This window comes from Notechis scutatus, chromosome 10 (assembly GCF_049901735.1).
Source record: "Notechis scutatus isolate UNSWTSFEM ecotype Mainland chromosome 10, rNotScu1.2, whole genome shotgun sequence".
Classification (NCBI taxonomy): domain Eukaryota; kingdom Metazoa; phylum Chordata; class Lepidosauria; order Squamata; family Elapidae; genus Notechis; species Notechis scutatus.
Window position 1 is genome coordinate 17,568,038 of NC_142018.1, and position 13,204 is coordinate 17,581,241.

Consider the following 13,204-nt stretch of genomic DNA (forward strand, 5'->3'; position numbering starts at 1 on the left):
AACGAACTGCTTTGTCTTACTGTCTGTATTTTCCCATGTTCCTTACATGGGGCCTTGAGTCAAGATTACTCAAGATATCAGAAAAGTGTGTGTGTGTGTGTGTGTGTGTGTGTAAAGGAAACGGGCAGTGGTGGGATTCAAACAAATTTACTACTGGTTCTGTGGGCGTGGCTTGGTGGATGTGGTGTGGCTTGGTGGGCGTGGCAGGGGAAGGATACTGCAAAATTCCTATTCCCTCCCCACCCCACTAACCTGCTTTCCAGCTCCGTTCTCCTGTGCAGGGCAACCAAAGAAGATCCAGCCAATCAGCTGGGACTCAGGAGGCAGAGAATAGATGGGGGCAGGACCAGTCAGAGGTGGTATTTGCTGGTTCTCTGAACTACTCAAAATTTCCACTACCGGTTCTCCAGAACTGGTCAGAACCTGCTGAATACCACCTCTGGAAATGGGTTATAGAGAGAGTCGCAACCATTTTCTTTGAAGGAAAAAGAGAGAAGGAGAGGGAATGGTTTGTTTTTGGTTTGTTGTTTGTTTGTTTGTTGCAGTGTTTTTTTCTTAAGGCAAATGCTTTAAAAATGATCTTCAGAATTCTAAACTACGTTCAAGGTGGAGTTTCATACCATCTGTGCTGTAATTATATCCTAGAAACATCATCCTACTGTGTTGTTTTTTTTAAACCTAGTTTAAATTGCAAAGCATCTCTGTTTGGGTTTGTGTGAAGATTGCCTAATTGATCTCTTTCCTCAATTTTTTTTTCTTATCAAGGGACCCGTGCATCTTGTCAAGGATGGAAAGAGATTTCACTTTAACAGATGGAGTCTATATCTCGTTGTTTCTTCTTTCAAGAAAGCTTTGAGACAGTCCCTGGTGTAAAACATTCAAGTTTGTATCTGATAAGATCTACCTTCCTGCTTCGACGTTGCTCTCTCTCTCGCTCTTTTTCTTCCTTCTAAGAATACAACCTCCTACACATATGACAATAGATTCTTAGACAATAGATTCGTGTTTTCTTCCTGTCCCCTTTTTATTGTGTTCTTCTAAATGGTTCATTTTTTTTTGCCAGATGAAAAGTTCTTGCAAACTTAAAACGTCGGTAGCTCTTTTATAAACTTTGGATTGGTTTAATGGAGTGATGAACTTCAAGACAAACTCAAGACTTGATTCTTTCCTGAAAATAAGGAGAAACTTTCTGACAGTGAGAACAATCAACCAGTGGAACAGAAGTTGCCCTCGGAAGTTGTGGGAGCGTCATCACTTGAGACCTTCAAGAAGAGATTGGACTGCCATTTGTCAGAAATGGTGTAGGGTCTCCCACTTGGGCGGGAGGTTGGACTAAATGACCTATAAGGTCCCTTCCAACTTTGATTGTCTGTTAATCTGTTAAACTTTGTTTCTTTGGCACCCAGCAATTCTGAAATGTCCGGCATGCTTCCCCTTTTAGGAGAAAGCTAAATACTCAAACACTGGAAGTTTTTAAGAAGAGTTTGGACAACCATTTGTCTGAAATAATATAGGTTTCTGGCCTCCCAGAGCCCTTCCAACTTTGTTGGTATTCTGTTGGTATTCTGTTATTCTATTAAAGCAAATGTTTGTTTTTTTTCAGGCAGAGAATTTTACATTCTTCAGGTAGGTCTCAGAAAGAGGCTAGGAGTATCCATGCTCCTTGCTTGAAACTGGATTGGCCAAAGATTTTAATGTGGGACGCTCTAGCTGAACAATGGACAAAGCAGGATGTCGGAAAAGAAATGGCAGAATCTGGAGAATGGCAGAATCTGAAAAAATGGATCAGCTGAAGTTTCCTGATGGTGGGAACAATTAAGCAGTGGAACAACTTGCCTTCCAGTGGTCCATCACTGGAGGTTTTCAAGAAAAGATTGGGTTTGTCCCACATGGTATAAAGCAGGGGTCCCCAACCACCAGTCCGCGGACCGGTACCGGTCCGTGGAACAAGTCCTACCGGGCTGCTGGTTTGCTGGGCGCCGCCATCTTGTTTTGATGAAAAAGTGCTTCCGGTGAGCTTTTCCGGGTAGAAAGCCATTTCTACCCGGAAAAGCTCACCAAAGAGGTTGGCGCCGCCATCTTGTTTTGATGAAAAAGTGCTTCCGGTGAGCTTTCTACCCGGAAAAGCTCACCGGAAGCACTTTTTCATCAAAACAAGATGGCGGCGCCCAGCTGATGCCGGTACCGGGCCGCGCCATAAAAAAGGTTGGGGATACCGGGCCGCAGCATAAAAAAGGTTGGGGATCACTGGTATAAAGAGTCTTGCCTTGAGCAGAAGGTTAGACTAGATGACCTCCAAATGTCAAGGTTCCAAGTAATACACCCATAGCAAACAGAACTCCCAGGCAGCTAAATTCCTCAAGGAACAGCTTTATTGAATATATCCTATTGGCACAGAGTGGTGAAAACCAACTCTCAACCAACCAAGGTTCCCACGCTTTTCACCTAAATAAAAGTAAACGTTTTCCCCACTTTCCCAAACAGTCAATCACATGGTCCAATCCAGGTGCTGTTCGTGTCAGGGTTCTGGCAGTTACCCCCATTTAAATCATGAGTCTCGAGCCAAACTTCCAAAACTTCAAACGGATTTATTGGGAGTTAAAATGTCCAGCACTGCCTGGGTGTCTGGAATCCTGACAGCTAGCCAACTCTGAGACACATAATTCATTGTCACCCTTGACCCTGGTTTTCCCCCACCCCCTGGGTGTATATTCTCCAATGGGACACATCCATAGCCAAGAGTCATCAATCATGCTCTCCAGTTAGAATTTCGCACGGCAGAAACTTCAGTCACCTAGTTACTATTTTTGAAAACATTTATGGAATGCACTTTCCATTTGCAAGCTGCTGCACTGCTCTTTCAAACCCCTTTTCCCCTTCCCTTTCTGTTGGCAACTCTAAAAAGACCATCGAAATATTTTATGAGTTGACAGTCCAGTTGCTTGGAAACGCCACTCCTCCTCTCTTCAGCCCCCTGTGGGAATGTCTTTGGTTCTCAGGGGAAACTTTGTTTTGGCTACAGAACCCCATCTATCTCCATTCCTCCCTCCCTATCCCTCGTCACCATTGTGGCAACACTGAAGCTTCCAAGATGGCCTCCGTCAGGTCAGCTTCAGAGTTGACTTTTCAGCCTTAGGATTCTATGATAAGGTCTTAAAATCCCAACCTGTTGACTCCAGCAGTTAAATCACCCCCAAGTTAGACATTCTAGAGCTATCAACTTTATCCACCAACAAGCATGAAGGAGACATTGAGTGAATAGGATACTTTACCTCGTGAGATTCATTCAGCCTCCCTTTTTTTCTTCTTTCTATTTTTTTTAAGCCAACTGTTCTTGAAAGCATGCTTCTTCACAGGCAGATGGTTTTTTCTGTGATGTATTTTCATTTTACCGTTTGATCCATTTCCATTTGTTTTTACGCTGTTGTGATAATCTCTCTCATGGGATTTTTTTTTGTCCTTAATTGTTGCAAGCAGCCCTGGGCAATGCAAATGCACAGAAAGGGTGAAATGAAATCTTTTCTCAGTAAATAAGATAAAGCCACGCAATGGATGAAGCCGAGAGAGATGGTAGCTTCAGGACAGGCTGAAGCAATGATGGGAACAAAATGTGTTGGAATGGGGGAGATGAAACATCTCAAAACTTTGCTTTGGGGTGTGCAGGGCACATGTAGTTCTCTGTGTCCATGACCTTGGGCTTTTTTCCCGCAAAATATCCTGGGCTAACTACTGAATCCAGATATTCTGGGTACAATCATTGTCATTGGAATTGGGGTTGGACATCCAGATGTATGATGGACGTTTATGCCATGAAGTTGTATGCATGTTTTTTCCCAGGCCTTTGAGTAGCAACACCATGGGATACTGAATGAAGGGTAGGGTGGGATTGACAAAAGTCACCTATGTTTTCATTGCATTATTTTATCATCTTTCAATGTGCTTATTTCTTTGCTTGTTTGTTTGTGGACTAGAAGACCTCCAAGGTCCCTTCCAACTCTGTTATTCTGTTAAATTGTGTTGCCTGTTTTACTTTCCTTGGATAATGTTTTTTTATTCTGAAAAGCAAAGTATATGCATCTTTAACATTTCAGAGGGGGGAGTAGCAGCAGCAATAGCACTTAGACTTATAGGCCACTTCACAGTGCTTTCCAGCCCTCTCTAAGTGGTTTACAGAATCAGCCTATCACCCCCCCCCCCAACAATCTGGGTCTTCATTTTACTGACCTCAGAAGGATGGAAAGCTGAATCAACCCTGAGCATGGTGAGATTCGAACAGCCAAATTAAAGGCAGCCAGCAGTCAGCAGAGGTAGCCTGCAGTACTGCTTTCTAACCACTACGTTACCGCAGCTCCTTCCGCAGGGGTGGATGACACTTGGCCCAATCATTTATTCATGTATTGTCATGGCTGGTGAGCAAGATCCATTTTCTTCTACAAGATGACTGTATTTATTTGTGACGCAATATTTTCACAACTCAATTGACTAATGTTTCTATGAAGCCTACTGAAGTACCCATGAGTATTTACAAGCGAGACAGTTCGGGTGTATTTGTCTACTAAATAAATACAGGCATGAATGGGGTTCATTGTTGAAATGTTCTCAAAATGCAAGGTAAAGGAGATCCTTTAAAACCCATTGGACATTATCGTAAGCAACTCTTTTCTAGCATCCTTGTTGTTCTAAATGAACAAAACACGCCAAAATAAATTAATATCTTCTCAACACGGAGATAGCAGACACAATATAGGTTGCTATTACTTTCTCTCACAAATAACAAACAGCTCTTTTCAAGAGACAAGATATAATGATAGCAGTGTTCCGATATCTCAGGGGTTGCCACAAAGAAGAGGGAGTCAAGCTCTTTTTCAAAGCACCCAAAGGCAGAACAAGAAGCAACGGATGGAAACTCATCAAGGAGAGAAGCAACTTAGAAGTAAGGAGAAATTTCCTGATGGTTAGAACAATGAATCAGTGGAACAATTTGCCTCCAGAAATTGTAAATGCTCCAACACTGGAAGTTTTTAAGAAGAGATTGGATAATCATTTGTCTGAAGTGGTGTAGGGTTTCCTGCCTAAGCAGGGGTTTGGACTAGAAGACCTTCAAGGTCCCTTCCAACTCTGTTATTCTATCTTTCATCACCACTGTCTTCCATCTTAGCAAGGCCAAAACTGACATGAAACACAAAGCATCTATTCTGTAGTGCCCCTGGTGGGGAATGCGACAACTTGCCACAGCCAACTTGTTGCGGTAAATTCACTGTGACCAACTCATGATGGCTAATTCATCATGGACAACTTGATGCAGAACAACTCACCACGGCCAAATCATAGCGAGACAACTTGTTGCCAGACAATTTAACAATTCTATTTACTTATTTAAAATAAATAAAAATCATTTCTAATTTTTGCCGTTTACATTTCATTCTGTCCTTCCTTTCACATCCTTTTTTAAATGATTCTATTCCACCATTTCTTTGATATTAGTGTAACTCTTGTCCTACAACCAGTTGTCCTGTGGCAAGTTGGCCATGGAGAGTTGGCCATGACAAATTGGCCGTGGATAGTCGGCCATGGCAAGTTGGCTGTGGAGAGTTGGCCATGGCAAGTTGGCCATGGCAAGTTGGCTGTGGAGAGTTGGCCATGGCAAGTTGGCCGTGAAGAGTTGGCCATGGCAAGTTGGCCGTGGAGAGTTGGCCATGGCAAGTTGGCCGTGGAGAGTTGGCCATGGCAAGTTGGCCCTGGAGAGTTGGCCATGGCAAATTGTCATAGACCCCTCCTCATGATTTTAGGCTATGCCAAAATTCCTTGAAGGTTTTTTGTTTGTTTGTTTCTTTCTTTTTTATTGCATCTATGTCTTTTTGTCAACAAAACAGAGGAACACTGGTAGAATCAGACTCAACAAGAGAGATTGCATCTGGTAGTTAATCTTGTTGCATCCCTTGAACAAGAAAAGGATGAACAAATGAAGTTGCCTCGGGCACCCAGTACAAAAATTCGCTTTTCAGGTGATACATTTTCTTTGACATGGTAGTCTTTTTATTTACATATAACAACTGAGCTTATCATCTAACATAATCTGAAGAGCCAGCTGTTCAGTCTGCCTGCCTGTGACAAGTTATTACTATGTCCAATAATGCAGTCCAGCTGGGGAGGGGGAGAGGAACTAGGTCATGTGAGCATGGGGTGGGTGCGCGCATGCGCAGCTCAACTTGTGTGAGCATGTGTGGCCACTGCTCACACGCATCTCAACTTGCCCAGGTTACAACACAACTTACAACCATTTGTTTAGGGACCATTTAAAGTTACAACGGCAGTGACCAAAAATGACTTATGACCATTTTTCACACTAGTGGCTGTTGAAATGTTCCCATGGTCATGTGATCAACATTTGGATGCTTGGCAGCTGATTCATATTTATGATGATTGCAGAGTCCTGTGAACCCCCTTTTGTGACCATGGGAAAGCCAGATTCACTTAACAAGCATGTTACTAAGTTAACACCAGGGGTGGGCTGCTGGGGGCTCCTAGGGGCTCAGGAGAGCCCCTAGTTAAGACTCTGCAGGGTTCAGAGAGCCTCCAAAAGCTTCAGAAAGACAAGCAGCAAGGGAAAATGCTTAATAAGCTTAATCAAACTCCTGGGAGTTCAGCCAAGATCATTTCACACTTCGTAAAAGTGTTACAAGCTAGATAAACAATCCACTCAGTGCTTGCAAGGGAGAGCCATTGAGAAAATCAAATAACATAGCCACAAGGATCTGAGGGGATTAATTCCCAAATAATAAAAATCATGTAACTCACTAGAAACTCCATGTTGAGTTGGCCATGCCCACTCAGTCACATGACCACCTAGCCACACCCACCCGATTACATGACCACCCAGCCAGTCATTACGGCAGAGAGCCCCTTGCTAAAAAATTTGAAGCCCACCCCTGCTAAACACCTGCAGTGATTCTCTTGATAACTGTGGCAAGAAAAGTCATAAAATGGGACGAACCTCACTTAATAAATTTCTCCCTTGGCAGTAGAAATTTGGGGCTCGGTTGTGGTCATAACTGGAGGACTACCTGTATTCATTTGAACCATTTATGTTTCTGTAGGAGCTGAAGTGAGGTGGGTTGTTTTAAAAAAGAAAGAAAATACATCTAATTGTTTCCTGAAATTATCATTCCATTCAAGTTTAGCTTTGAGCAACAGAGATGCTAATTTCACACTCTTCGGTGAAAACTTTGCTTACATGGCTATCGTTTTCAGCATGGAAATGCAACAAATGAAAGATAAGATCAGAAGAGGTTGTTGTTGTTTTAAAAGCAAAGCATCTGAGACTATAAATCTGTAGCTTTTTACCCACACATGTTATGTTTTTATTTTGGCAATATGAGGAACGATTGCGCTTGAAATAGATATTGTGAAAATCCACCTATTGTGATTTTGGATGCAAATATGTCTAATATTCACACCTTGCTGAAAAAAAATTAATAATAATCCAACTGTGATATTATACAGTCCCTTATTCTCATTGATTTAGCACTTTCTCCCCCAAAATATACATTTATAGATGCAATTTTGGATTACACCACAAAATCTGAAATAGTCAAGATTCTGTTTTGGTTCATTCAGTGTTAAGTGAAGTTATCTGCTATTATCAGCCAGAATTTAGCAAGCAAACCATTTCTAATGGAGGTGGTGTAATAAAACTATAATGCAATACTGTGGTTTTGCAAAAAGAAATAAATTAAAATTACTGTGGAGAAAATATGACAAACTACTGTGTTATTTTTAATCTGTTCATCATTTGATTTCTTCTTGCATTTGTGAGACCAGTTCAAAACTGACATACCTAAAGATGAAGTAGGCATGTAAGCAGGGTGGTTAAAAGCCAAGAAAGTAGTCTAAAAGCCAAGAACTTACTCTCCTTCAGGAGATAAATAAGAAGGGAGACACATAAGAAGGAAACAAGTTGTGAAGGAAACAGAGAATAAAATGTCACCTGAACCAAACAACTGAAGTTGGACCTGAGCACATGGGAAACAAACTGGACTTTGTTTTTGTTTTGTTTTTTTTGAAGATGTTTCACTTCTCATCCAAGAAGCTTCTTCGGTTCTTGAAGCTTCTTGAGAACTGAAGAAGCTCCTTGGACAAGAAGCAACGCATCTCAGCGGAGAAAAACAAAGTCCAGTTGCTTTTTGGAAAAGCACCTTTAGGACAGCCATGACCTGGATATCTGAGAATCTCCACAGACACCAGAGCTATAAGTATATGGGTAAGTGACCATAAGCCAAACTTAGGAATATGTTACATGAATTTGTTTTTATTAAATTAATTAATAAGTTTTTTCCTAAATCTATCCCTTCCTTCCCTTCTCCATTCAGATTGTTGAAAAATTCTCTACTGTGTGACCAAAATCCAGTCAAAATAATCTAACAACATGCTCTATGTCAGTGGTGGCTAACCTTTTTGGGCTCCTGTGCCAAAAATTGTGCATGTGCTTGCACACTCGTGCTCGCATGCCAGCACCCAGAAGGCAATGCGTGCACCCCCCACGCCCCCTATGCATGCGTGCGCAATCCACCCACCCACCCACTCCCACTGCCCCCTCACCTGCACTACACCTCACAGCTGATTTTAGGATGGTTTGAGGCCTTTTTCGGCCTCCCAGAGGCTTGAGGAAGGCTTCTGCAGGCTTCTGCAAGCTTTGTAGGCCGAAAACTAGCCCTGTTTCAACACTTCCTGTTTTTCTGAAAATACCGGAAGTGACAAAACGGGGCTAGTTTTCGGCCTGCAAAGCCTGCAGAAGCCTTCCTCAAGCCTTTGGCAGGCTGAAAAAGGCCTCAAACTGGCCGAAAATCAGCTGTGAGGCATGCACATGCGCAGTGAGGTAAGTTTGCCTGCAGCTCACATGCTGACACAAATAGCTCTGTTTGCCACCTGTAGCACGTGTGCCATAGGTTCGCCATCACGGGTCTATGTGATGATATTTTCTATTTGTAAATTCTGTTTGGCATGAACGAATACCAATCCTTCCCAATACCAATCCAGTTTCTCTGATTGTCATCAAATTTCCTCGGTTATAATCAACCACTTTTGGCCCTTTGAACGAACGTTGCAATGACTATATTATTTCCAAGTCACCAGACGAACGCCGTTCACAACGAAGACACAATAGGTGCAATCAACCAAGCACAGACCATGCCCAACCTTGATTGTGTGTAACACAAGCTCCGTTGAGTGGCATTTGGCAGACTGCATGGCCGGTTTCTAAGTAACTCCATTTGAGAACAATCCGCCACAATTCATGCATGTGTGCTTAAAACAGGCCGGCGTGCTAGATTTCCTATTTTGTAATGATGAAACAGTTGTTCGTATGACTGATTGAACTTGAATAGTGCTCTCCCGGGGAAAGCAGTACACCATCGGACTGAAATGAGGGTGATTATTTGGCCTCTGGCAGTCACAGGGAAGAAAAAGTCAGCAGCGGGTTAAAATGGCAATGGGCCTACAGCTACGCTTGGAAAAAAAAACAACCTAAGCATCTGAACTCTCCAACAGCTGGAGGTGCTGTAGGAATAAGCTAAATGAATGGATGCATCAGAGCTGCTAAGACCAGCTCCCTGTGAGATAAACAGGGAGGAAGCGGAGTTCAAAGACGTCTCAAATTGGCTGTGTCATTTTCAGAGGCCAAGCAGAATCCTTCTAGGTTAACTTTACCTTTAGTTGGGGAGGGAAGAACTTCTCGGTAGAATGGGATCAATGGTGGAATTCAAAAAATTTTTTTACTACTGGTTCTGCGGGCATGGCTTGGTGGGTGTGGCATGGCTTGGTGGGCGTGGCTTGGTGGCAGGGGATGGTTACTGCAAAATCTCCATTCCTACCCCACCCCACTAATCTGCTTTCCAACTCCGTTCTCCTGTGCAGGGCAACCAAAGAAAACCCAGCCAATCAGCTGGGACTCAGGAGGCAGAGAACAGGTGGGGGCAGGGCCAGTCAGAATAGAATAGAATAGAATAGAATAGAATAGAATAGAATAGAATAGAATAGAATAGAATAGAATAGAATAGAATAGAATGGAATTGGAATTGGAATTGGAATTGGAATTGGAATTGGAATTGGAATTGGAATTGGAATGGAATGGAATGGAATGGAATGGAATGGAATGGAATAGAATAGAATAGAATAGAATAGAATAGAATAGAATAGAATAGAATAGAATAGAATAGAATAGAATAGAATAGAATAGAATAGAATAGGAATAGGAATAGGAATAGGAATAGGAATAGGAATGGAATGGAATGGAATGGAATAGAATAGAATAGAATAGAATAGAATAGAATAGAATAGAATAGAATAGAATAGAATAGAATAGAATAGAATAGAATAGAATAGAATAGAATAGAATGGAATGGAATGGAATGGAATGGAATGGAATAGAATAGAATTAGAATAGAGGAATGAAGAATCAAATCTAATCGAATAGAATTAGAATAGAGGAATGAAGAATCAAATAGAATAGAATAGAACAGAACAGAACAGAACAGAACAGAACAGAATAGAATAGAAAGGGACCTTGGAGGTCTTCTAATCCAGCCCCCTGCTCAAGCAGGAGAACCTATACTATCTCAGACAAGTGACTGTCTAGGCTCTTCTTAAAAATCTCCAGTGATGGAGCATCCACAACTTCTAGTGGCTGGCTGTTCCACTGCTTAATTGTCCTCACTGTTAGGAAGTTTCTCCTTAATTCCAGGTTGCTTCTCTCTTTGATCAGTTTCCAACCATTATTTCTTGTCCTGCCCTTCAGGTGCTCTGGAGAATAATTTGACACCCCCTCCTCCTCTTTATGAATGGGAGTAGCTTTTATTACAGTTTGTGGTTGTGGTTTCCAAGAGATTAATTCCAATTACATATATAATAATATTGCATTTGGGATTGTACCTTGTTTCTTTCTGGGACAGAAAGTTTCCTATACACTTTTTCCCAACACAACATTGTGTAGTCTCTGTTCTGTTTTCTTCTCCTTACTTTTTGTTTTCTAAATTACATTTCCTGCAAATGACTTTTTTGATACCTAATTTAGGTGAGCATAATTAAACATTTCATGTCCCTGTCTCCTTTCCACCTCCTTCAACCTAGCAGTTCTCCGCATTAAAGGCAGAAACCATCAAAGCCACCTTCGGACGAGACACACTGTAGAGAATTTCTGTGTAAAATTCAGACAACTCATCTTCCTGAAAGAATAATTCAAACCCTCCCGGTACAGTTAAAGTTTTGTGAACCATTTGCGATGGCAGGCTTTTTAGTGGGGCTATAAAAGCTCTTTTGTAAATCAATTTTAAAGACTTGGAACAGCAGAGCAGCGTCCCCAGCTATCCCTCCCAAACTATCTTGGTAATTGATTTTTCTTGTTCTAAACAAGTAAAAAAAAAATAAGGGAAAGAAGCAAATCAAGGTAAGTTTTCCCTAAGGATGAATCAAAGGACTAAACATAGCCATGATGCACAAGACGTTTCGTTCAAGAAATGACAGGGTGGGAAATATATTCATTCATTGGAGTCCTGTCCCTTTATTATGTTCAGTTAAAATGAGAGAAGTAAACAATTTCCCCAGCATTCTACTCACCTCCCTTAGATTGACTTCCTTGTCCGCTTCCACTAAATCTGAATATCAATTGGTTGAGGTCAAACACCTGTCTAATTTAGCTCATCTACCCTTGAAAAAACACCTATGTAAATTGCTGATGATACAGCATACAAAATAATCAATTACCCATCATGTAATGGTTTATCAACTGCGAATGTTGCTTTGCAATCAATCTAAATTCATCCAGCACAGTAACAGATGGCTTTAAATAATACAGTATAGACAAGACTTCAGCTTGGTGAAAATTCCTGGAAGCTTCTGAGGGACTTCTTTTCTTTCTGAAAATAACAATGGTCTCTCGGTCTCTCTCTCTCTCTCTTTCTCTATCTCTCTCCCTCCCTCCCTCCCTCTCCCTCCCTCCCTTTCTATCTCTCTCTCTTGTATGTGTGTGTGAGACAGAGAGAAAAAGAGAAAGGAAAAACAAAAGAAAGAAAGAAAGAAAGAAAGAAAGAAAGAAAGAAAGAAAGAAAGAAAGAAAGAAAGAAAGAAAGAAAGAAAGAAAGAGATTATTATATCATTAAGGATGATATCACAGATCAGGATGGTTGATTAAGGGACATAGAAGGGGGCCGTTATCAAATCTGCTTATCTAACTGTCCAATGCTTATGATGAACTTGTTGTCACAGAACTATCCCTGAATTGTCCAGGGAAAAACAAGGATTATGAAACAAGCCAAGAAAGGTCATGGGAATGAGAAAAGGACACTTATCATCCCTTGAGATTGTTGGACAGTTCCCAGATTCTGACTCAGCTGTGATGCCTCTCAAATAGTACTTGAAATCATCTCCTTTTTGCAGGACTGATGCCCAAACTGGTTCCTTCCTTGTTAGAAATCCTCACATTCTTCCCCTTCTTGTAGAGGACTAGCCAAGATCCTTCAGGAAAAAGAAATTTGTCAATGGAGTAAATTATGAGAATGCTGTTGACCTCTCCTTTTTGGGTGTCTCTGAAAACACATAATGCTTTAAATTAGAGTTTCACATAGAGCAGAGTTGGACTTGAAAGTTTTGTTGGCTTTGTCTGATCCTCTGATTCTATGTCTGGTAACTAAACCCTTTAACAGCATCCTTATACATTTGCTTGTAACCAGGAATGAGCTGCTACCGGTTCTCCCCGGTTAGGGCGAACTGGTATCTAATTTAAAAGCTCCACTTTTAATTTTAATTACCAGTTCGGTGAACCGGCAAATCCCATCCTGTGGCTGGCCCCGCCCACCCCACCCCGCCCCTCCCAGGAGTCTCCACATGGCCTGTTTTGGATGCCAGGTAAGTGCAGTGCCCACACGGAAGCTCAGGGAGGGCAAAAAATGGGCCTCCTGGAGGCTCCAGAAGGCCAGAAACAGGCCTGGAGTTGCCCAGGAGAAGCCATTTTCGCCCTCCCGAGCCCAGGGAGAGCAAAAATCCCCCCCACCTTGGTGCAGGAGGGCAACTAGGCCACACCCACCATGGCCACGCCCACCTAGAAACCGGCCAGAGAACCTGTTACTAAAATTTTTGAAGCCCACCCCTGCCTGGAACACATTCCTCTCTTGGGTCTCACAATGTGGCCTTTTGGGAAAAGGTAGAACCCAAT